Here is a 26,146-nt window from a genome sequence, read left to right as displayed (position 1 = left end):
GACATTTCTGTCACCCTCCCTACCTTCAAGGCTCAAAGATCTTCATGGAAAAGGAGACAGAAGGACTGTAAGAGCTAGCCATGACAGCCATTGCTGGTTTTCCATCATGACATGGATATTGACCACATGAACTCACGGTACCTGTGAGTGCATGCACAAGATCAGCCCAGACCAAATCTGAGCATGGATGGAGGAGGGGCTTATAAGTCTTCCCCACACTGCAAGGGCTTATGACAGCTAATATATGTGGGGGAAAAGGAGGATTAGTTTTCTTTGAACAGAATTCTCTAATAAAATGCCTGGGCTCCCCTCTATGCCCCACAATCATGCAAATACTAGAAATGCTAAATAGGCCTGGTGGGTTTGAAAAGAAAAACATAAAATTTAGAAGAAAAACTGACAAATGGGTATGAAAGAGTTAGAGGGATGATGAGGAAGAGATTTAATCAAAAACCATAATATTCATGTGTGAAACTCAGTCAATTATTCAAAATAAAAAAGAAATAAAAAGTGACAAGGGGTTAAAATTTTTAGATGCAATATAAAATATTACTTCCTAAATTATGACTAAAGTATCAGTTTAAGGATCAAACATAACTAGTGATACCCAATTCTGAGTTCAACTGCAGGAATTATCTTCTTTAAATTGTGACTATGCAGGAAACTTCTCAAAGAACTGCTTTTGAGTGCTGAAGAGGTTTCCATTACTTTGAGGAATTATAAACTGCTTGGATAGAAATTTTCAATTCTAAAAACCTGAATACATCACTGCTTTGAGATAATTTGTATCCACACAAAAATTGCTCTTGTATTTAAGGTATCTGTGATAGCTATTCTTGGTTATCAAGCTGACTACATCTGGAATTAACTAAAATCTAAGTGGCTGGGCAGACTTGTGGAGATTTTTTTTTTTCTTAATTAAATCATTTGAAGCAGCAAGACCCACTTATAATCCAGATCTTTGAGGTGGAAAGATCCACCATTAATTTGGGCAACACCTTCTGCTGACAACCTATATAAAGGACATAAAAGAAGAAAGCTTTTTCTCTCTGCCTGATTGCTTTCACTGTCAAGATCATTCCTTCACTGGCATTCGAGTCTGCTTCCTCCTGATTCTGATGTCTACTGGAGACCAGCTGGGTCCTCCAGCCCTTCTGAACAACTATTAAATCCTTGGCCCTTCTATATGTAGGTACACATTGTTGGATTAGCTGAGCAACAGCCTGTGACCCATTCTAATGGTTTTTCTATATCTGTAGAAAGAGATTCATCCTATAAATTATTCCTCTAGATAATACAGATTTTTCCTCTAGACAACCCTAATACAGAAGCTACAAACTTCTCACCGTGAATAAAAAGGAAAGAAATGGTTAAAACAAAAATAAACAAACTACTTTAAAATAAGTTTCAGGTCAGCCTGGACTACATAGTACAGATTTTGTCAAATAAATAATAACAATCATAACAAAAATTTCTCATAAAAAGAATTGCCAATTCAGATACAGGAGGCATTTAGGACACCAATCAGATAAGATCAGAAAAGACCTTATCCATTTGTAACATTATAATTTTTTAATTAAATTTTTATTATTTTTATATTAATTACAGGTTATTTACTTTGTATCCCAGTGTAGCCCCCTCCCTCATTCCCTCCCAATCCCACCTTTCCTCCCTCATCTCCTCCCTGCCCCTCTCTAAATCCACTGATGGAAGATGTCCTCCTCCCCTTCCATCTGATCCTGGCTTATCAGCTCTCTTCAGGACTGGCTACAATGTCCTCCTCTGTGGCCTAGTAAGGCTGTTCCTCCCTCGGGGAGGTCAAAGAGCCAGTCATTGAGTTCATGTCTGAGACAGTCCCTGTTCCCCTAACTAGGGCACCCACTTGGAGACTGAGCTGTGATGGGCTACATCTGGGAAGAGGTTCTAGGTTATATCCACACATGGTCCTTGTTGGAGAAACAGTCTCAGAAAAGACCACTGGGCCCAGATATATTTAGTCCTTCCTGTCCTCTCCAAGTCTTACTAACTCCCCCTTCTTTCACATGATTTCCTGCACTCTGCCAAAGGTTTGGTTATGAGTCTCAGCATCTACTTTGATACGCTGCTAGGTAGAATCTTTCAGGGGCTCTCTGTGGTAGGCTCCTGTCCTGTTACTTGTTTTCTCCTACTTCCAATGTCAATCCCCTTTGCCTTTCTAAGTGAAGATTGATCATCTTACCCTGGGTTCTCTTTCTTGTTTATCTTCTGTAGGTGTACAGATTTTAGTATGTTTATCCTATCTTATAGGTCTAGTATCCACTTATAAGTGAGTATATACCATGTGTGTCTTTCTGTTTTGGGATACCTCACTCAGGATGATCTTTTCTAGATCCCAACATTTGTCTGCAAATTCCATGATTTCCTGAGTGGTATTCCACTGTGTAAATGTACCACAATTTCTGAATTTCTGTATCCATTCCTCCATTGAGAAACTTCTGGGTTGTTTCCAGGTTCTGGCTATCATGAATAAAGCTGCTAACAACATGGTTGAACAAATGTCCTTGTTGTGTACTTGAGCATCTTTTGGATATATGCCTAAAAGTGGTATAGCTGGATCTTGCTGTAGCAGTATTCCTAATTGTCTGAGAAAGCACCAGATTGATTTCCAAAGTGGATGTACAAGTTCGCATTCCCGCCAGCAATGGAGGAGGGTCCCCCTTTTTCCACAACCTCTCCAGCATGTGTTGTCACTTGAGTTTTTGATCTTAGCCATTCTGATGGGTGTAAGGTGAAATCTCAGGGTTGTTTTGATTTCCATCTCTCTGATGGCTAAGGATGTTGAGCATTTCTTTAATATACAGGAAAAAAAAAGAAAGTATATGAAAGCAGCAAGAGAAACAGGAAGTCAACTACAAAGACAGGCCAGTCAGAGTAACAGCAGATTATTTCACTGAAACTCTGAAGGAAAAAAGGACTTAAAGTGATATGTTTTAAGTTCAGAAAAACAACAATGGCTAATCCAGAGCAGTTATCCGTCATAATTGAAAGAAAAACAAAAATTTCCCATGATAAAAAATACACTAAAGAAAATTATTTCCTTAAGCTAGCACTACAGAAGTTACTTGAAGAAATCCTTCAGACAAAGAAACAAATTCATCTATGAGACCATAGTAAAGAATATGCCACAATAGAATAACACCCAACACGAGAGGAAGAGAAAACAACAACACTATAAAATCGGCAAAATGGCAAAACCAATAGACACTTTTCAATTGTAACTCTGAATGTCAACAGTCTCAATTCCCTAATCTAAGAAAACTGAATAGAAAACTACATCAAAAAGCAGAAGTCATCCATTTGTTGCCTCCAAGAAATTCATCTCACCACAAAAGTCAGACATTGCCTTAGAGTGAAAGGATGAAAAAAGCTATTTCAGACAAGGACCTAGAAAAAAGCAGGTATCACTGTTCTAAGATCTGGAGGTGGGGTGAGGGGAACTAATCAAATCAAAACTAATGAGAAAAGTACAGGTGGTCACTTCATTCTGAATACAGGAAAAGCCCATCAAGAAGAGATTACTATTCTAATCATATATGCCTAAAGCATGGGTGTAACTAATTAAAAAAACAAACAAAACAAAACATATTATCAAGCTATACCACTCCTAGAGATACAACAAAGGGACTTCATATTCTCTTTCTTGTGCACCACAATGGGATGGCAAGACTCTACTACTGAAAACACAATACACTGTGGTTGCAGGACATCAACCTGCAAGCAAGAAATCAAGCTGGATCTGACCTGAAACTTACTCTGTGCTGTCTGGCTTTCATAGTGCCAGAGGTTATACAACCACTGAAATAGAAAAGCCATCAGTGGCATTATTTAGTAGCAAACACAGCATGCTACAATAGCAACCTGACAAACAAGATATGCCCATTGGAGCAATAGTAGCACAAAAGTTATGGTGATAAAGCAACCACTTTTGTACTAGATATGAGACATGCTGAACAGGAGGGAACTCAGGCTTGGTTCTGTAACAGTAGTCATAGGCTCTAGGGAGGAACTTTCTTACTGTTGTATTGCTAAATGGCCACTGTCAAACTGCCTTCTTAGTATTTATGTTTAGACATGTAAATTTATGTTGCCTCCAACCTTATTCAGAGAAGCTTCTTTCTGCAATCATCATGCTGAAAATGAGTAACTACTGATTATTCAGCCCTAAATGGAATAACTGTATCAGCCCTTACTCCAGGCTCGGAGAACATAGCAGACAGTATGTAATAGCTAGATAATTAAAGAGGGTTCTGAGAGATGCCATTTTGTGAACAAGCATGAACTACCTCTAGCTAAAGGTATCTGCACAAGAACTATACAAGATCAAGTCAGCAAGATCAGCCAACATTCCATCATGCAGCACTGACTGGACTCAGTGGATTACAAAAAAAAAAAAAAAAAAAAAGAAAGAAAGAAAGAAAAAGAAAAGGTATGAACAGGGAAGAGGGATGGGCTAAGGGCAAACTGGGGGAGGAGGGAGGAGTTGAAAGAGAATATGACCAAGACACAAGTGTTTACATGTGTGGAATTGTCACAAATAGTAAACATTTTATTAAAAATAATAATTAAAATTAAGTTAATGATATTTTCAGTAAGTTATAGAACATCACAAAGTAAAAGCACTACTATATCCTTTAGATGTATGAGTTATTGATAGCTATAATATTACGCATTGTATGTGTTACTTAACCATTCAGTTATTATTAGTGTTAACACCAAATTACTAAATTCTAATTTTTTCCACAAACACAGAAATATCACATTAAAATACCAACTCTAGGTATTCAAGATGAAACCAAAAGGAAGTATCTACATAAACCACTTACCCAGTAAGTGCAAAGACTCAAGCAACTAACTATTCAAAGGGACTGAATGGGCACAACAGATATATTAGATAACTTTAGCATAGCTCATTCAAAACTCATTCATTTTCGTCATGCTTATGATCCTCCAAAACAAAGACTAGAAAACTAAAATACTATTTTTAGCATATTTAAGGAAGTCACATGAAGTGGCTTTGTGTCATACTGGCAAATCTCTATGATTTAGAAAGAAAAGCACGTCTTTCTAAAAGGAGACTGCTCAATTGAGAAGCTTTCTAACATTCCTTTTATTATTCTTTCTGTTTGGAAGTTAACACAATTTTCAGTGGTAGCAGTTTGCGTGAAATAAAAACAAAATTCATCTTTCATTTGACCCTGTTTTATCAGGTATCTTCAGGGCTGCAAAGTCCTGAACAAAATTCATCTTTCATTTGACCCTGTTTTATCAGGTATCTTCAGGCTGCAAAGTCCTCCTCTGTGGCCTGGAGGTCCTCCCCTATCAGTGGACTTGGAAAGGGGCAGGGAGGAGACCAGGGAGGGAGTGTGGGATTGGGGAGGGAATGAGGGAGTGGGATACCGCTGGGACACAGTTAACAAAATGTAACTAATAAGAAAAATAAAATTAAAAAAAAAAAAGAAAAAGAAAAAAAATTCACAACTAGGGCTCATGCAAAAAGAAGTGGTTAATGGATTCCTCATTATATCAGTGGCTTATGTACTAAAGCCTTGAGGTTTCATATAATATGAGAATATAAAACACTTACTAAAATACGTAAGTTGTTAGTAAGATTGTTTTCTGCTGAAACCAGAGGGCTTTCTCAAAACTCAACAGTAAGAGGTGAAATTAAAGTCTGACTGTCCATAGCTCTTTTTGACCTGATTTAGGAATGATCTAGTCCTCCCCTGAAAATAAGAAATAAAAATATTTCAAAATTTATATTCATAAACTTTTCAGTCATCTGGAATACTTTAATGTCAAATTCCTATCTGGAGCCTGTATGTTTTACAGTCATTACAAGATTTTTTCTTTTTTTAGATAGCAAGAGCAGGTGGATCTTTGGGTACAAGCCTGGTCTACAGAGCGAGGTCTAGGAGAGCCTGGGCTACACAGAGAAAGTTTGTCTAAACTTCAAGGGGGAGGAGGTGTAAGAGGTGAATAACTACACACACACACACACACACACACACACACACACAGATTTTCTTTCTTTTCTTAATTGAAACCTTCAATTCCCAAAACTTACAGAAGCATTTTAAAGTATGGAATAGGTCATTCATGTACGTAACACACATATAAATAATAGGTGACAATAAGAATAAAAGGGGGGGAGGAAGGAGAATGAGGAAACAAATAGAAGAAACCAAGCATTTTGAAATATAAACTGGTTATCAATTCCATGGACATTTTAGAACGCAGGTTCAGAATAGTGTATACTAATATATCAGTATTTTTTAAACTAATATATCAGTATTTTAAAATGATACACATATACACATATTAAATTTTTCCTGCTTCAAAAATAACCAACCCCCCAAAAAAAACTCAACAAAAATTTTGTATATCACTTCCCACTAAAGATATATTATTGTAATGGCTTGTCTATGTTTTAAAGAACCCTTAATTAATAATCTCCATTTGTGTAAATACTCTCCCCCACACAAACATATATTGCTTTTAAATATATATTAAATAAGTACTTTTATCGAAATATTTTTATGGTAAGTATTTAAAAGATTTGTTAATTTAAATTACCAACAACCCCATATAGGAAATAAACTTTTTCTGCCTTTTTTTATTCAAATATATTTCACTGTGGCCATTCAAAGGAAAATTACACATTTAAAAAGCATTTGAGTTCCTCCTAGTTATGCTTTCAGTGGTTGAGAGTAATGATAGAGTAAAAAAATCACATTCTTCACAGGCTCTCTTTTCTTTTCCCCCAATTTGGTAAAATTTCAACTTCACATCTTCAGAGCCAAAAAGCAGTGGGTAATATCTAATGTTCTCTAACCGTAGCTTACTTTTACGGAAGGAAAGGGGAGTCAGGGGAATGTGCTTACTCCAATTTGTAAAGAATCAGCATATGGAATAAGCAATATCTTACTGCATTTCTCTAAAATAAAATTATAGAAACATAGTAAGTTGAAAGAGGAAGAAAAAGGGCATGTTTTAAGTCTGGCTAATGGCTGAATTACTGAAGGTCCTTCAGCTAGTCATTCTCACTGGGATGGGCACACTCAAATACTTGTTCTATGCACTGTGTATAGGACCAGGCTTCTTCTGTAAGACAGACGGAAGCAAACAACCGTTTCCCAAGACCCAAGAACAGAAAAAAAAAAAAAATCACAATCTTAGTAAGATAACCTAAGTGCTATCCTTTAAAACAGGTATTCAAAGACTATCTACAAATATCCATCTCTCAAAAGAATAATCAGTGAATAGCATTCACCTATGTTTAAAAGATCAAAGCAACTTCAATTTCATCAACTGTTTTCTTTAAAAAAAACAAATAATTCTAGAGTCCTTACATGATATACAATTGCTCCTCTCAGACCTACTTTTATTTGGTTATCTTTTTTTGTTGGTTTTGCGAGCGTGTGTGTGTGTGTGTGTGTGTGTGTGTGTGCGTGCGCACTAAACACTGAGTTTACAATAAACTGAACAGACAGCATACAAAAGGCTTTTAGAACTATACCATATGGTTCACGGAAAGGAACAATCTGGACAAGCCCCATTTCAATCTGCAAGCCTGTCCACCTCTATAACACATTATACCACTTTAAAAAAATAAGATGGAAATGTAAAAGCAAAAATACTGTATCTTTAGTTTTACCATGCAATTACACTTTGGGAATTTTGCTGATAAAATGTAATAAGCATCTGGTTTAATTTGTACTCTGAGATGTGGGATGCAACACCCAATCCAGGCATACAAACCTATACCACTATTCAAAAGAAGCAGTATTTCAGCAGGGTATGTGTGGGTATTCAACTTATGCTTCAGAAATTTAGAAGGGAAAAAGCCCCACACTTTTACAGAGGCACATTGGCAAGAGCTGATGTAACAGATGACACATTCTTGGAAATCAAATAAAAGCAATAGGGAAATACCCATTGTTGCCTGGTGAAGGCCTAATCACATGGACACAGCTGGAACCAATGTAGATCATTCATTAATAAAACTGTATTGTAGATACCACTTTTTGATGCATTTCAATTGCTGTTGTAGCCAAACCCCAGAATTTCTTTGTTTAGTATTGGTAAGATTGTTTTAATAGGAAATGTGAGAAGATTTAGGACAAGAATTAAAAAAAAAAGTTCTGATACTAAAAGTAAGAGTTACTCAAAAACCAAAATGTCACCTTATCTTACACATACTAGCAGCAGTTCAAAATATGCAACGTAATAAAAAGGGGAACTCAGATGATACTAGAGACAAAAAAAATGGCAGATGTCACAGAAAATATGAAATACTGTTAAAGTATTCTACAACATTAGGCACAGGAGAAATTCAAATATATCAAAGATTAGAGAAATGAGAATCTAAAAACACCCTATTGTAAAGTATTTTCTACTGAATGTGACACTGACCTAGACTCTGTGTGCCTACAGAAAGACTATTCATGTCCTGAAAACACATAATTTAGAAATCATGATTTACTACTTTACTTAACATCAAACAACACATTCAACCATCTACTCAAGGAATTGTATTTGAAGCTATATTGATTGTCAAATTAAATAAATCACTAATACTTAAGCATTTGGTACATAGAATAATAAAAATCAGAATCAAAAAGCAATATTTATCTCATTTTGTGTTATCTAACAAAATGTCCATGTTTCCACAAATAATAAGTTATAACACAATTTTTGAAAACCACATCATAGCAAACTAAAATAGTTCCTACTAAATTCTTTGAATTAAACAAAATATAGAATTTATTGTCTAAAATGAAAACTTCAATAACACTTAACAAAAGTTGTTTTAAATTTCTAAACATGTAATATTTCTCCTATGCATCTATGTATGTATTTCCTAAATTAATAATAAGTCTTACCACAGGAAAAAACTGGGATTTAAAGAAAACTCTTTAAAGTTAATAGATAGTACTTAATATATACAACTATTGAATATGCCAATTTTAATATCATCAAACCTTGGCACTAGGGACTGAAGACAAAACTATACTGAACTTAAACAAGAACAAAGTAAATAAAATTCAGTGGTGTCCCTTCTGGTATTGCCATAATCAGAAACTTAAAGTTAACCTAACTATGCAGTCCATGAAACCTGACAGGCCACTCACCCAGATTTTTTTCAGTACTGCCTACAGAAAAAAAAGGTATTCTTAAGAGAAAACACTGAGAGAAGGATAATTGTAATAAGTAGTACATAAACACTAAACATAAACGCTTTGAATGCTTGTTTTGAATTTGAATGCTTGTTTTGAAAAAGTAATGAGGCAATGTGTTGCTGAACCTGTCTTGGATGAGGAAAAATAACAGGTGAGTTTATTTAATGGAGAATTCTAACCTACCTGTTTACCTGAACCCTTGCAATGAATTTTAAATTTACTTCCTAAATGAAAAATACATCTCAGGTTAAAAACAAAACAAACAAACAAAAAAACACTGCTAGATATCAGAATCATCTTAATGAATCCATAGTAGATGTAGCTTCATATACACACAGAATTTTAAAAAATGCTTCTTATTAATTACTCTAGCACAAATCACCATTTACCTTTTTTTCAGCCACATATGTTACGCTGTTACATTATTTTTTCCTCCCAAAGTAAATAACATTTTACATAAAAATTGGTTAACATAATATCAATCTCATCCCCAAAAACATATTTTCTTTATACTTATATCGACTATAAAACACTAGTATTTAAAATATAACTTGAAAGAACATGATTTGTCATTAAAAATCATATTTTGAGGAAATTCTACAAAATTTCACAAAATTCTTCCTCAAAGTCAAAAGTCCCCGCTCAAACCATCTCCATTTAAATACTCATAACACCATATTTTCACACTTCTAATAGTATGCCACTCATAATTACATGAAAATTGGAAAATGTTTTAAAGCAGTTCTGTTTTGTCTTACATTGTGATTGGAAAAGAAATAGATATACATCCTTTAATTTCATGGAAATTCATTTCTATATGAACTTAACAAATATTTTAAAAATAACACCTCTCAAGAACGTATGAACTGATTCTGAATTCTAGATAGAAATAGAAAGCAGTTGCAGACTTTTGGTCAAAACGAGTCATCTTATTGCCCACTCAATGAAACAGAACCCAAGCATGGCACTGTTAAAAGGAATAAGAACCTGTGGCTAGACAGGTCTAGGAGAGAACTTAATAAATATTATTCTGCTAAATGAACATCGCATGAAAACAACTATCAAAGCATGTCCCAGCCCTCAGCAGAGATACTACTCCTTGCAGTAACTGTAATAATGGCAATTAACAAGTACTTCAACTGATCAGCATACAAAGAATAGAAGCCACTGGAGTATGCAGCCCTAAATGAGACATAGAGATCACACTCTGATCCCCAAGGGACAGGGATCAGAAGAGGAGACACAAGGATTTTGAGAGACAGAGAGAACAACACAAAGCAAGCAGTGTTCCCCAGATATAACGAAGCAGTTGCAGGTATAAACTCCATCAGTTGTGCAGCACATGCAGAACTTGCACAAATGTAGCACAGACTCAACTGTAAACATAATCCTCACAAAGGCAAATTCAATATAGTTTCTCTAAGAAACAATGCCATTTACTTAATGTGGAAACTGCACAAAGGGCACTTCTCTTTCACACATGCACCCTTGTTACAGTGGTAGTCCACAAGAAAAGAAACCATAGTGTAAGTAGAAGAAATCAAGATTGCGTTCCTTACTTTGGTGTGCTTGTGAGGGTAAGCCCTCTGCCTCACAAAAACCACAAGATGTTCAGGCTACAAGCCTCTATCAGTGCCAAGCTGCTTGCTATTTCTTGCTAGACTTCCTCAGTTGACACAGTACACTGTGTCAATTTTACCCACAAAAAGAACAAAGTAATGTGGCACAGGTTGGTTCTTGGGCTTTTGATTTTTTTGTTTAGGGATTTGGTTTTGTCCTTTAAAGTCTAGTTAACATTTTGTTTTTCTTTGATAGGCACTGAAAAGACCTAAGAAACAAGAGGTACACTGAAGAATGCATCAGCAGCTGCCTAATGAATTTAAAGACGAGTACAGTTTAGAAGTCATATGAGAAACTAACATTTTTAGCTTTACAAGGATTCTAAGATATTTAACTATGTTTAATAAATACGGACCAAGAAACACATTATTAGTAATCACAGTCATACATAAAATCTGATCATATGAAAGTAGACTGTGAAACACAGAAAACAGGTATTAACGTTTTTAGGTAACTACACTGAACGGTTTCAGTTGCTACGCTAACCTTGATCTCTCCAGAAATAAATAATCTGGGGAAAATGTTATATTAGAATCTGAATATTTTATGCCTTAACAAGGAGAAAGGTAAAAAATTATTTTTAAAATATGCTTCAAGAATTAAACCACAAATCATCTAGAAAGCAGTTACAGACACAAACAGGAAAACCTTCTCTGCTATCCTATTCAAATCTGTACTAGCAGCAAAGCTAATAAAAATGAGAAGGCCAAGTATGCACTGTTTCAACCTTCAACTAAATATTACTATCTGAATTGGTGACTAAAAACACCAATAAGCCATTATCTCCTAGAGTATGACCTTTCTCTCTCTAATGTACAAGATAAGTAGAAATGGAGGTCCATTTTCTACACAGCAATTGAAAAGAAAGAATGAGCTTTGACAAGCCCAGATCCCATGCTGGCATACTTTACACTAAGCTCAGCATCATCTAGAAGCAGTATGCTTCTCCCTGCCAGTCAGGGCAGGGAAAGTTGTATAACTAACACAGTGTTGATAAATAGTACCAAGGGTCTTATAGCTGCTTCCGCCTGCATATCTCCATTGGATCAGCTGTTAAACAAAGACCATTGGCTGTCACGGAAATAGAAAGAACTAAAAGCAGTTGCCTCAAATGTCACATATGGAGGCATGGAACATTTACCACCTGAGCCTATGTAATTTCCAACAAAATGATCCCCTGCCCAGTTTTGTTCATGACCACAGGATCTGACAGCAAGACCTGATAAGTTGTATAGAAAGGTGGAGAGAGAATAAAAACATGGAGAAGAAACCAAGTGAGAACATGGCCAAACTTCAAACAATAGGCATGCTTCTCACAACTCACATTAGCACCCAGACACGAAACTGTAGTATGACAGCTACGTTAAAGGGTTTTGGTATAATGGTTTACTTCGGGTGGCATGGGTAAGTCTGTCATGTTATTAAAGAATGTATTAATTTGTTCCTCCTTCTTTTACATTTTTCTTTCTTTCCTCTAGCACATACTGCTGGTGTTATTACTGTGTGAGACATTGACAATTGCAGGCCAGGCATTCATTTACTGCCAACATGGTCCAAATAATGGTATCTGACTGGCTTGAATTCAACTAGGAATATGTCAAAAACAAAAGGCTAAAAGAATAAAAGGTATAGGAAAAAAAAACTGGGAATATGCTGTTTTTGTCTGTTCATTCATGGTATTGATGAAAGAGGGGTTGAGGGGAGCAGTTTCCTGGAAAAAGCAGTCAAGCTAACTCAATTTCAAAGAAAGATTGAAGAAGTTAAATGTATATAATTTGGCTGACAATCAATAAATGAGAGTTGTCCAGAACTCTCCAAAGTATATACATAAAAAGAGTGAGAATTTTTCATCTATTTCAGATATGTGAACATATGAAATCACAATGAGATAAAATAAAAATAAAGAAGCATGACCTCAAGAAGCAGTCCTTTAAACTCAGGAGGCAGAGGTAGATGGATGTCTGTGAGGCCAGCCTGGTCTATATAGAAGTTTCAGAATAGGCAGGGCTTCAAAGAGAAACCCTGTTGGGGGTTGGGGCTGAAGTGGGAGATGGAGGGGAGATGAGGGAAGGAACAATCTAACAAAATGGAGGTTACTTCTCTTTAGAAATATTGATCATCCTACTAGCCATGTGAGGGTAAAGAGTACATGACAGGGAATGCTACATACTGCAAAAAGACTGGATTGTATGAGATTTGTTTAAATAGAGAAAACAAACCTCTTTTTACCCCAAAGAGGGCACCAAGATCAAAACAAAGTGATGAGTCCACCAAATTCCAGCTGGGTGAACCAGTGAGTCTGACTGGGGTACTCATTAGAGGACAGGTTGAGGTCACTTGCAGCAATACAAAGAATCTACAAACAGATACACCAGTAACTACATAATAGCAATGTGGAGAATCTATGGGCAGATACATGGGTAACTCAAGAAAAGTTCACTACCACACCACCAGCAATAACAACTGCTAATCACTGTCCTGACCTACTTCATGAGACACTCATGCACCCCTCCACATATGACCTGTTTGTGAGGACCTGTGCCTGCTGTGCGCCACTCGTGGTGTTGCCTCCACTCCTTTCCTCCGTCCAACACAAAGTCTTGGTAGGGTCTCCTGTGGCATATCACAGCTGTTCTGATTTCAGGACAGCAATGGCTATGCCATGCCCTTCTAGGAAGACAGATCCGACATAGTCCCATTTGCTCACCTGATGATGCAGATGTTCTGATATCCAATCTGGCTTAATACAAAGGTACCTGCAAGATCACAAAAGCATAATTAGACTGTTGCCTTCAAATTAAACCCAATGTGAATTCTGAGTGCTAGCATGGACAAGAACTCACGAACACAAGATAAATCCAGTTCCTGGATACTCTTAAGACGGCAAATGCTTAGTGAGTTTTTGGTTATTTTTAATTAATAAGAAATTACTTGTTCAGTCTCTCCAAGGATCTTCCAATTCAACTAAGCTTGATTGAAGCTTATGCACTCCTGAACATATAAATTGTGTTAAATGGATAGCTCTCTAGAGAAAAAATCAGGTTTGTCAGAATGATGAGTAGTTTCATAATTAAAAAATAAAATAAAATATAAAGACTGTCAAGAACTTCTGCTTAGAACTGAAAAGCCAAGAGGTAAAGGAGAAGGTATATGGGTAATCAGTTCAAGTTTGGGGTTTGTAACAAGTGAAAACACAGAAGTGCACAGAGACTTGCTGATAGAGGGTAGATACCTTAACAACACTAGTCTCTGGGAGACATAAGTCATCACTGCAAGAAGATGACTCTTTGTTCCCTATAAGCCATACACAGTCGTAAAAAGAATTAAAATGTTATCATACACCCAAGAATAGGCACCATAACTGTTTCTGTTGTGACTATATTTTAGCCAAGATCCTTAGGTATATCAATACTGACAGAGGCATAGTAACATAGTAACTCACCCAAGAAAGATTATATGACACATATGGAAGGGCAATCAAAGCAATAACTTGTAAACAGTTTGTACACCACAAAATTATAAGATTAGCTAAACACATCTTTTAAAAGAATAATCTTAAATAGTAATCAAGTTCAGAATAACCTGTGTTAAAAAAAAAAAATCAGGCTGGAGAAACTTTGAAGCATCTACTTTGAATAAAACAGTAAAGAATTTATAGCCTCACAGAATTTTCTGAACTGGGATATGAGGCAGGAAGGGAGGAAGGGGGGAAGGAATGGAAGAAAGGGAAGAGGAAGGAAGGCTTAAAAGACAGAAATAAAATAGGGGGGGGAACATATACCTTCTAGAAAAGCTTGTTTCAATGATATACATGCATGTCAAAATTTTATGATACATACTCAACCTTCAGACAATAACAAATAACTGACAACATTTCTGTATTTTAAAGAACCAGATGAAAGTAATGTGCACTTTTAATTGAAAAAAAAATGCATTTTATCCAAATTCTTGTCAATCTCAATTCAAAAAAAAATGGTATATTCTCTAAAAATAAAATACATTTTGACATTCACCTACTGGTCATTTACTATAGATTACACCTGGCATTTAAAACTCAACAGTGGAAAAGGCAAAGCCTGCCCTGAAATAAAAAATTAACTTAGGAGAGCAATGAAAGAATAAAGGAAAACAAAATTGTCATCAGAAAGATCTTTCAATTTGCGATGCATAATATGAAAGAAACTAACATGATGTCATCAGGACATAAGAGAATAGCCTATATTTTTATCTCATACACCTTAAAGATCTTCAACAAAATTCCCAGTCACTCATGGTCTTAGAAAATTGAAACCAAGAAGTAACTATGGGGAAGTTGGTCAGAAATCTGCACTTTCAAAAGCAAGATAGGTATTCCAGAAGACGAAGTATCATGATCTCAATGTTCACACAATTCAAAATACAATTATAAGTCATGATTTTATGACACATACTCAACCCTCAGACAATAACAAGTAACTAATAGCATTTGTTAGTTTTTTTCAAAGAACTAGATGAAATGTGTACTTTTAATTTAAAAAATACATTTTGTCGAAATTCTTGTCAATCTCAATTCAATTTATAAAAAAAAAAAAAAAATGGTTTTGTTCCTACAAACAAACATGGTCATTTCCAGTGGGCACAGAAAGAGGGAGTATGGAAGCCTGCTCCCAAAGGGAACTCGTATCTTTGTGTAGTACCCTCGTGAATATGAGGGTTGGTCTGAGTAATCAATGGTGTAGTAGAAGTGACCATGTCTGCCACAAAAGACACTGCAACAACCTCTCCCACCCCCCATTGGATCATTAATTTTGACTAATCTCAGCTATCACATAATACATTTAAGCAGCCCTTAGCATGGTCCACATGACCTTTCAATCAACCCAAATAAACAATTAAGACCCATGTGAATGAACTATGTTCCAAGATCACCCAGGCCAGTCAAACCTTGAGGTAATTATCTCTAGAGCTGACACCTTAACTGCAGCCCTGGAGAGCCTAAAACTCTAGTGGCTTGAAATTAAAAGCTATTTTTCCAAATTCTAAGTAAACTCAACTTCAACCAAATCTATATCTAATTTACAAAGCAGAAATAAGCAAATTAAGGTGGTAGCCAACTATAAGATCAAATCTTATCAGGAAGGCATTTTGTTCTTGTGACAATACCATATCGAAATTCTCCAAAGGATCATATAAATTCAAAGTAGCAAGTGGCAGGTTTGATATTAAGAAAGTATTCCATGATTCTCTTGGCTTATATTTTCCCAGATTCTACAAAGTCAACAATATAACATATTCCAGAATGCTCACCTTGTTATAGTTGTCTGCATGCAGACAACTTTCTTCCTGAAACTAATACACATGGACAAAAAATTTCCCTGTTCATTAACACCTTCTCTTTTATATCATGGTTGACATCTTCTTTTCCACAATTAATTCTTCTATCTATGTGCAGAATTCTATGCATTGATGCCTTCTCCAAGAACTTTCTCCATCACTTTTTTCCTTTATCTTCAAGCTTTACCTCTCCACTGTTTCCTTTCCTTTAATCAATAGTATACTTCTTTAAAACCTACCAATTATCCTTATCAAGCTTTGTAAAATGATAATATATGTTTATTGTCTTTATTTTAACTTATATTCAATGCTCAAATTGCTACCACTTAATTTTATTAGCTATCAGTTTACTAAATAGCTACTATTAAGTTTGGCAAAAGGCCAACCAATTTGCCTTATTTTCATTTCTCACTCTACTAGGCAATGGCTACTTTCTACTCATCATGTCTCTGTGAAAGTCCCTTCCATTGGTTTTCAGACTACAACAACCCTGAAGCTCTCCTCTAGCTCATATTTTTCTGCCCATTACACTGGGCATGTTTCCTAGGAATTCCCTAAGGTTTTACCTTGCAGGTTATGGCTTGAATCTGTGCCTGATGTCAAAACTTCAATTCTAAGATTTTATCCACTGAGCGCTCAAAAATCCCAGAGTTTCCCCCATATATTTCTATAATATGAACTTATTTGTATTTCTTATACCTCTTTTTACCAATTATTTCAAAGTATCATAAAAACCTCCTTAATTTAAAAGTACCCTAATAGCTATGCTGTGCAATACCACTAGTTACATGTGCCTACCAAGCACATGAAATGTGGCTACTCAGGACTGAGAGGTATAGTAAGAAGAAAATACACATGGATTTCAAAGACAATGCAAAAATTAAGAAAATAAGAAGTTTTAATCATTTTATATTGATTATATGCTGAAGTAATGCAGATATTTTGGGTTAAATAACATATTAGGAAGATTAAATTCATTTCTTTTTATTTTTAATGTGTCTATTAAATTTTTTAATTATGTTGCTTATGTTGTAATTTTATAGAATGATACTCTACACATAAAATTAAAAAAATATAATACTCCTAAATAATAAACTAAAACTAAGAGACAAATGATAGTTTTCTATACTGCAGTCTGCTTGATCTTGACAGTTTTATTATTATATCTTGACAGCTTGTAAAATCACTATTGAACAATGAAGAAGAGGAGGAGCTGCCATCACAGGGAATGTTTCACATGCCTAATCCCAGGACACAGGACACAGATGGAAAATGACTGTGACTTTCAGGACACTCAGCCTATTACATAACTCTGTGTCAAAAAGCAAAAACAAAACTCTGGAGATATAATCCAGGGCCCTTAATGAGCACACATGGATGAGACTCCAAGTTCCTTTAAATTAATACAAATATACTCAAAACTTAGACTGTTAAAATACTAAATCATATCCAATTAAAAGGAATTTATTCATAACTAGTTCATAAAATTGCAAAGAACTAATATTTGATCTCTTGAGCAACATTAGTTTCACAAAGAGGCTGATATAAATATAAGCTAAGTAATTTGGCGTGGTAATATTCTCAGTACAAACGGAAAAAGGTGGCAGAATCAGGCAACCTGCCTACAAACACCTTCTCTATCACTACTTTTTCTTGGCTATACAAAAGAACTGGAATTCTCTACTACTTCTAATTTTCTTAAACTAACCCAAAATAAGACTGAAAGAAAACAGGTCATATTATAAAGTTTCTAGTAGAGCATAAATACAAATATAAAAACTATAGAAATGTTACATTTAGAACAATACTATGTGAGTAGAGAAGAATCTGGAGGAAAACAGTGAATGAAAATGCACAGGTGGCTTCTTGGAGCCCAACTCTTCAGAGGAAACATCCTCAAAAACATACATGCCCCCTGGGTGTTCATATCTATGGAACCTTTTGAAGATCTACATACACTTTTGTTTCATAAAGTTTCAAGGGAAACACACTTGTAATTCCAACACTTGGAAAGAAACAGAAAGATCAGGAGTTCAAAGTCATTCACAGTTACATAGCAAATTCTAAGCCAGCCTGGGCTAACTGATGTCCAATATAAAAAACAAAGAAACAAAAAAAAAATGTTGCATGGGGGCTAAGGAGTAGGGAGTCAGTTCTTGAAGTAATTTCCTTTAAAAAAAAAAGTGTGGGAATAATTCATTGTGAGTAACAAGACTATATGCCCTGTATTTTTATATGCAGTTTGTCAAAGACAAGAAGGTATGCTTTTAGAGGATGGGATCATTGAGAAGAGGAGGAGGATCAGCAGGCATAGGAAGAGGACCAGGAATGGGCTGAACACCATCAACATAAACTTTGTGTGTGTTGGGATTTTGATTACAATGATACCATGACCAAACGCAGCTTGGAGTGGAAAAGTTTTTATTTCAGCTTACACTTCCAAGTAAACAGTCTACAACTGAGGGAAATCAAGGCAGGAACCCAGGGAAGAAACCTGGAAGCAAAAACTGAAAGAGAGATGATGAAGGAGTGTTGCTAACTGGTTTGCTACCCAAGGCTTTCTCAGGCTGCTTTCTCAAAACACCCAGAACCATGAGCTCAAGGGAGTTGCCATTCACAGTGAGCTAGGCCCTCCATATCAACTATCAATTAAGAAAATGCACTATCTAGCCCACAGAGCAATCTGGTGGGGACACTATCTCTTGAGGGTCCCTATTCCCAAATGATTCTGTCTTGCGTTGAGATGACATAAAACTAGACAGCACAATATGCGTATTAAAATGTGATAATCAAATAATTATTTGTATTATCTATACAATGATATATACTAATAAAACATAAGTAAAATAAATCATCAAAAAACAATGTTCACAAGGTAATATGTAATCTGATATATACATATATATAGTACTTAGACAATAAAATAATTCATACCTATCTGCAGAAGGATATACACAAAAAACATTGTAGTTGTATGTATATAGAGCCAACAGATAAGAATATAAGAAGTCAAGTCCTCAAGCTCAGCCTTGTTTATGAAATTTCAACCAAATTAATAGACCTCTTCAAATAAATAAACCTAAAGTCCAAAAAAAAATAAGTAAAATAGTGCTAAATAGTAAATTATAGAAATTTATTTAATCATATCTATAAACATGGATAAAGAGTACTGTATGCTAGCAAGCCCTGATGACCAGCCATCAGGAAAGAATTAAGGTCAGGTATAGTAGCACATATATGTAATCTCAGCACTTGGGAAGGTGAGGCAGGAGGATCCATAGTTAAAAGGCAAACTGGGCTATATAAGAAGCTCTTCTCTCAAAACGTACCTGCAAAAGTTTAGCACCATAGCATCTAAGTATTAAAGACATTCAAATGACAGATGTACTGTCTATTGACAGTATAGCTGTCAATACAGAACTATATTTCATATTTTTAATTATTTAATAAAAATAAATCAATCCAGAAGTCAAAGTTAGTGATTGCAAAACACAGTTAACCAAACAGGTCCAAGACCTCTTCGTAGTTTGCACTGAAGCGTTTGTCCAGGTTTATGTTTTAAATGTTTGTCCTTTAGCTGGTGACATTTTTCAGGGAAGACAATGGAACCTTTAAGAGATGGGAACTACCTGGGGATACAGGCCTTTGAAGGTTATATTCCACTGGCCTCATTCTTTACATCTCATGTATATTGTGATATGAATAATTGTCACCACATGATCCTCCCACCTTGAGCTGCTTGCCATGATACACTAAAACCCTGATACCTTGAGCTGAAACAAATCTTCCTTTCTTTGGTTTTGTACAAAGGTTGTTGTTGTTGTTACTATTGTTTTGTTTTGGGAGATTGGGGGTTTTGTTTTGGAATTTTGTTGCTGCTGCTGGTGGTGGTTTATTTGCTTTAGTTTTTGTTTGTTTGCTCACTTGCTTGCTTTTTGGGGTTTTTCTGCATATGTTTTTTTGTTTTATTTTGTTTGATTTTCAAGACATTGTTTCCCTAGGTAGCCCTGACTATCTTAGAACTAGCTTATACACCAGGCTAGCCTCAAATCTGCCTACTTCTGCCTCCTGAGTGACAGGATTAAAGGTGTGCACCACCAAGTACATGTTGTATCAATTATTTTTAAGTTTTAAAATCAACATTATTGTTAATAAAAACTTGAGGGACTGGAGATGTGAACAGTAGGGATCAGGTCAGGGGAGGGCAAAGAGAGAGTACTAGGACAGACACTGGAAGTAAGGGACATATCTGGGAAGAGCTAAAAATCTAGTGCAAAGGAAACTGCCAGGAATCTATGAGGGTGATCCTAGCAAGAAATTCCTAGTATGGGGTACATGGAACCTAAATCAGCTAACTCCTATAATCACCCAAGACTTTCAGTAGAGGGACTGGAACACAAACTCAGCCACAAAACCTTCAATCTCCATTTGTCCTGCCAACAGTGATGAGCTGGGATAAAGGCAGCCCAGAAACTGTGGAAGTGGCCAAGCAATGACTAGTCCACCTTGAGACCCATTCCATGAGAGGGAACCCACCACTGAAACTACCTGGAGGGCCAGGAACCAAAGACTAGATAGCCCAGAGACCTAGGAAAGAACCAAGCATGACAGGAAAAAAAAAAATTAATGAAATGATTCCTAATGATATTCTGCTATACTCATAGATTGCTGCCTAGCCCAATTGTCATCAGGGAGGCTTCATCTAGCAACTGATGGAAACAGATGTGGAGACCCACAGCCAAACAAATACTGTTGACGAGGGAGAGGAAGGATTGTAGAAGCCAGGAGATCAAGAACACCACAAGAAAACCCACAGAATCAACTAACCTGGGCTCACAGGTGCTCACAGAGACTGAACCAACTACGAGGAAAACTGCAAGGAACTGACTTAAGCCCTATCTACATATGTTATAGTTGTGCAGCTGGGTATTCTTGTGGGACTCCTAACAGTGGAAGCAGTGCTGTCTCTTATTCTGTGGCCTGCTTTTGGAACACTTTTCCTTCTACTGGGCTGCTTGAAGTCTTAGCTATAGCAATTAAGCAAGAGAAAGACATAAAAGTGATTTTAAATAACAGGAAAATGAAGAAGTCAGAATATCCAAATTTGCAGACCTTGTGATTCTTTACTAAAAAGATACTATAGAGGCCTAGAGAGATGGCTGAGTGAGTGAATGCACTGCTGTTCTTCCAGAAGACCTGAGTTCGATTCCCAGCATCCATATTTGGAGGCTTACAACTGCCTATTAACACTAGCTCTTCAAGGATCTGATGTCCCTGACCTCTGACAGCACCTGTACTTACTTATAACACATAGACACAACATAAAATACTTATTAAAAATAAATATTTTTTAAAAATTTAAAGACCCTACTGAGTCTACTAGAAAACTCTGGACCTAATAAATATTTAGAGCAAAGTTGCAAGATACAAAATCAATATTAGAGGAAATAAACAATATCCTTCATTTTTAATAATAGGTATTCTCAGAGAAAAAAATCAGAAAAAATTTCCATTTAAAAATAATTCCAAGCCAGGCATGGTGGTGCACACCTGTAATCCCAACACCTGGGAAAGCAGAGGCAGGTGGATCTCTATGAGTTTGAGGCCAACCTAGTCTACAAAGTGAGTCTAGGACAGCCAAGGCTACAAAGTGAAAACAAATTAAAATAGTAATAACAACAAAAATAATAATTTCAATAAATACCAATAGAATTGAAAAGAAGAGCCAGAAATAAAACAGCAAAGCTATGATCACTTCATCTTGTGCAATGGAAGCAAAAACAAACAGTAGAAAACAGCCTATCCTAAAAAGGCTTAGAGAGATGGCTCAGTGGTTAAGAGTATTGTATATGCTCTTCCAAAGGACCTGACTTCAATTCCCAGCACCCACATGGCAGCTCACAACTATCGGTAATGCTCATTCCAAGGGCTCTGATAGTTTCACACTAATGCACATCAAATAAGATCAAATATATATATATATGTACATACATATACATATATATACACACACACACATACACACACACACAAACAGCCTATCCAACAAATGGTACTGACAAAACTGAATTTCTGTCTGTAGAAGAATGAACTTAGATTCACCATTCACCCTTGCATAAAAATCAAATTGAAAATAAATCAAAAACTTAAGAAAGCAAAGGGTACACTCTTCAAGACACTGGAATAGGCAAGAACATACGAAATAGCACGCACGAATAGCACAGGAATTAACCCAGTGAAAAGTGGGTTTACAACAGGGAAACAATTGGCAGAGCAAACAGATAGTCCACAGAAAAGGAGAACTCTTAACCAGCTATCCTTATGGAAGTAATATGCAGAATTTTCAAAGAATTGCACAAATTAAATACCAAGCCAATAAAATTGCCAATCAACAAATTGGCTAATGAACTGGACAGTTTTCAAACAAAGAAGCACAAATGGCAAATAACTATTTTTAAAAGTGTTCTGTATCTGTAGTTATCAGGAAAATGCAAACTGAAACTACCTTGAAACGCCACCTCACCCCAGTCAGAATGGGTATCATCAACAAATCTGACAACAAATGTTGAAGAGGATGTGGAGAGAAGAGCTCTTATTCTCTGTTGTTAGGGTGCAAGTTAAGAATGAAGTAAGTCCTTTTCTTTACATTTTTCACAAGTATAAGCTTTCATAATATCCACAGAAAACAATGGCTTCTTTTCATGAATTTGCATTGTGTTACTATTTTTCATTGCGTTTTTTTTTTTTCTTCCAGTTATGTGATAGCCAAATGAAATAAGGTACAATCACTTTTCCTCAATTTTTCACAACTCTACAACTTCATCTTTTGGCAACAAATTTATGATCTTCTGACAACTATTCATTTCACACTAAGGTAAATAGGCTACCAATCTAGTTTCTGGGCATATTTTTTAAATAAAAGCACAAGATCTTTGTAAACCTAAAATTTGCATTCTAAAGGAACAAATCAAGGATCAAAAGCAGTTGCTCACCTCTAAGAGTTTAAAATGCATTATAGTTTTTTTAAGAAACAGTTACTTTTTTTTCCAAAATATTGTAGTGGGACTACATAAATTAAAGATGATAGAGTGAAAACAAGTTTTTTAAATTGGTAAATTCAAAACCGTTAATAAAAGCATATGTCAGAATTTTAGTAAAGCTCATTATGACAGAGAAGAATTAACAGTTTGTAGGTAGGGTGGTGATAGGCAATGATAACCTTAATCATCTGAGTGGGGGCTTATAATGTCATTTCTTAAAGGTTAAAGATATTATACTGTGCTATGTAAACTCTTAGGCAGTAAATGACCGCATGTATTGGTATATATCTACTTATTGACTAAATAAAACAACAAACAACAAGACTTCTTTAATCAATCCAATAATTTTCATTTATATCCCCTTAGATACACACAAACATTACGTGATCTAATCAATACCTGGCAGCCTTAAAACAAAACAAAATTTCAATTACCTCTGAGAAAAAAAGAACAAAATCATAGCCAGAACTTTAAAACTGCAGTAAGTTGCTAATGTGGTTGTTTTCTTTAAAATGTCAAGAGGTTTGTTTCTTCATTTACTCAATGTCTTAAGTCTACCACTGTTATATAGTTCTTTCTGTCAAGGAGGAAAAAATCCACCCTGGAGACACCCCAACTGAAAGTGAAGATATATAAATGTAAACAATACACATTTAATAATTAAACAGATAAAACAAGAATTCCATCATAGAATGATTTCTTAAATAATTTATTTAATTTTATTTTATGTTCATTGGTGTTAAGGTGTCAGACCACCTGGAACTGCTTACAGACAGTTGTGAGCTGCCATATGGGTGCTGGGAGTTGAACCCAGGTCCCTTGGAAGAGCCGACAGCACTCTGAACCATTTCTTCAGCCCCTCTAGAATGATTATTTTAAGGCATGGCAGAATTAAAAAAAGGGGGGGGGAGAATCAGCTGTTAGACCTAGTACTGAATTTAAATAGCAAGAGCCTAGCTTAATATATGGTATTGCTTCCTACATTGGCAGCACACTGGAATCACTTGGCAAATTTAAAATTGAATGAAAAGAAACCCTGTTGAATACATTCAGCCCCATAGGACTTGCCTGATAAGTACTTTTTGATGTTCACCTGATGATTTTCTTACGTGTACCAAGATTTAAGAAACACATTGCGGAATACTGGTACTCTTTCTCAAAGTGGTAGTACACCAAAGTGGTATAGACACCAATAGCAACTGAGAACTTGTTACATCAATTGCTCAGTTCCCACCTTCCCTGAAACTCTCAAAGAACTAAAAACTTTGGATTGGAGCCCAGTGTTTTAAAAAGGCTTTCAAGCAATTGTGAAGTATACTGTTTGAAAAATACCAGTATGGAATATGACGGACTTCCCTGTCTCAATGCAGTCTCCACAGTTCACTAACTGTATGATCCTTAGTTCTCTAAAGTTCACCGTCTGTCTCCTCCTAGCAAAATAGCAGTTACCATTTGCTAATCATCTAGTAAGAGGCAAAGAATGTGAGGAAAACTTTATACATACATTAAACGGAACACTGTTCTAGTTGCTTTCTATTGCTGTGATAAAGACCATTACCAAAAACAACACAGAGAGGAAGGGGTTTAGTTCACCTTATACTTCTGGTCCATCATGAAGAGAAATCAGGTTAAAAATCTGAAGCAGATCCTGTAGGCGAGAACTGAAACCAAGACTAATGAAGGAACATTACTTATTAATTTACTCTGTTATTTGTTTTTGTTTGTATTTTGTTTTCTGTTTTTTTACAATTTATTTATTTTATATCCTGATTGGAGCCCCCTCCCTTACCTACTTCTGGGTTCATCCTCCCTCCCTCTTCCCCCTATTTCCTTCCCCTAGTCCACTGAAAGTGGGAGTTCTCCTTTCTTGCCATCTGATGCTAGCTGATCAAGTCTCATCAGGACTTTCTGGATCCTCTTCCTCTGTGGCCTGGCAAGGCTGCATCGCCAAGGGGAGGTGATCAAAGATCAGGCAAGCGAGTTCATGACAGAGGCAGCCTCTGCTCCTTTTACTCAAGAACCCACATGGAGACTAAGTTGCCTATGGACAATATCTGAGCAGGGGGTCTAGATCTTCTCCATGCATGGTCCTTAATTGGTGTATCAGTCTTCAGGTCCCGCTAGGCTCAGATTTTTTAGCTTTGTCAGTCTCCTGGTAAAGCTCCTGGCCCCTCTGGGTCCTTCTATCCCCCCTTCTTCCATATGACTTCATGTGCTCTACCTGAAGTTTAGCTGTAAGTTTCAGCATCTGCTCCAATCCCCTGTTGGGTGAGCCTTTCAGGGGACATCTATGGTAAGCTCTAGTCCTGTTCTCTCTCTTCCACTGCTTCAGCTGTTTATCCTGTTTGCCACTCTGAATGATATTTAAGCATCCTCCTTAGGGTCCTCCTTATGCCTTGTTCAGCTTGGTTTCTTATGGAAGCCAGGACCACCTAACCAGGGGTGTGAGTGCTCCCCCATTAATCATTAATCAAGAAAAAGCCCACACACACTTGCCTATCAGACAATCTGATGAAGGCAAGTCCTCAACTGAGATTTCCTCTTCCAGGATATGTCTAGGTTTATGTCAAGTTGACAAAAACTAACCAGCATAATCCCTTAACAAAGTTTGCCAGGTAGATACTATAGAGTGTTTTGTTATCAACAGTTATGAGATAAAATCAGACTTATTATAAACTTAGGTTTTTAAATTTTCAATGCCATTGTTCTGTTTCTCTTTATAATTCAAAACCATTGCTCATGTCCTGTAAAATATTTTTCCAGACTTTTTCTCCTTTGCTTTTCCATTTTTCCTTTCTTCTTCTCCATCTTTCCCATCCTCTCTTTTCTCTCATCTATTTTTCATATGTCTTCTTTATTTCTTTAAAGAAAAAACCTTTTCTCTCTGATATAAAACCAGAGCTTTTTCTGGCATGTTCAATTATTTTACTGTACAAAATGGTGTAGTATGATCAA

At 36.0% G+C, this 26,146-nt stretch overlaps 1 protein-coding gene across 2 annotated transcripts in view; it reads right to left on the bottom strand.

Moving 5' to 3' along the window:
- The window catches only part of Gtdc1 (glycosyltransferase like domain containing 1), a 401,908-nt gene that overhangs the window by 306,769 nt on the left and 68,993 nt on the right, over nt 1–26,146 (bottom strand). For both annotated transcript variants that reach the window (XM_055600706.1, XM_055600707.1), the window contains exon 2: nt 13,546–13,594. The gene's annotated coding sequence lies outside the window, so the exon portion shown is untranslated. The remainder of the gene's footprint in view (nt 1–13,545; nt 13,595–26,146) is intronic.

The sequence above is a fragment of the Psammomys obesus genome, unplaced genomic scaffold (assembly GCF_907164565.1).
Source record: "Psammomys obesus unplaced genomic scaffold, mPsaObe1.curated_primary_1811, whole genome shotgun sequence".
Lineage (NCBI taxonomy): Eukaryota > Metazoa > Chordata > Mammalia > Rodentia > Muridae > Psammomys > Psammomys obesus.
This window is presented reverse-complemented; position numbering and strand designations above follow the sequence as displayed.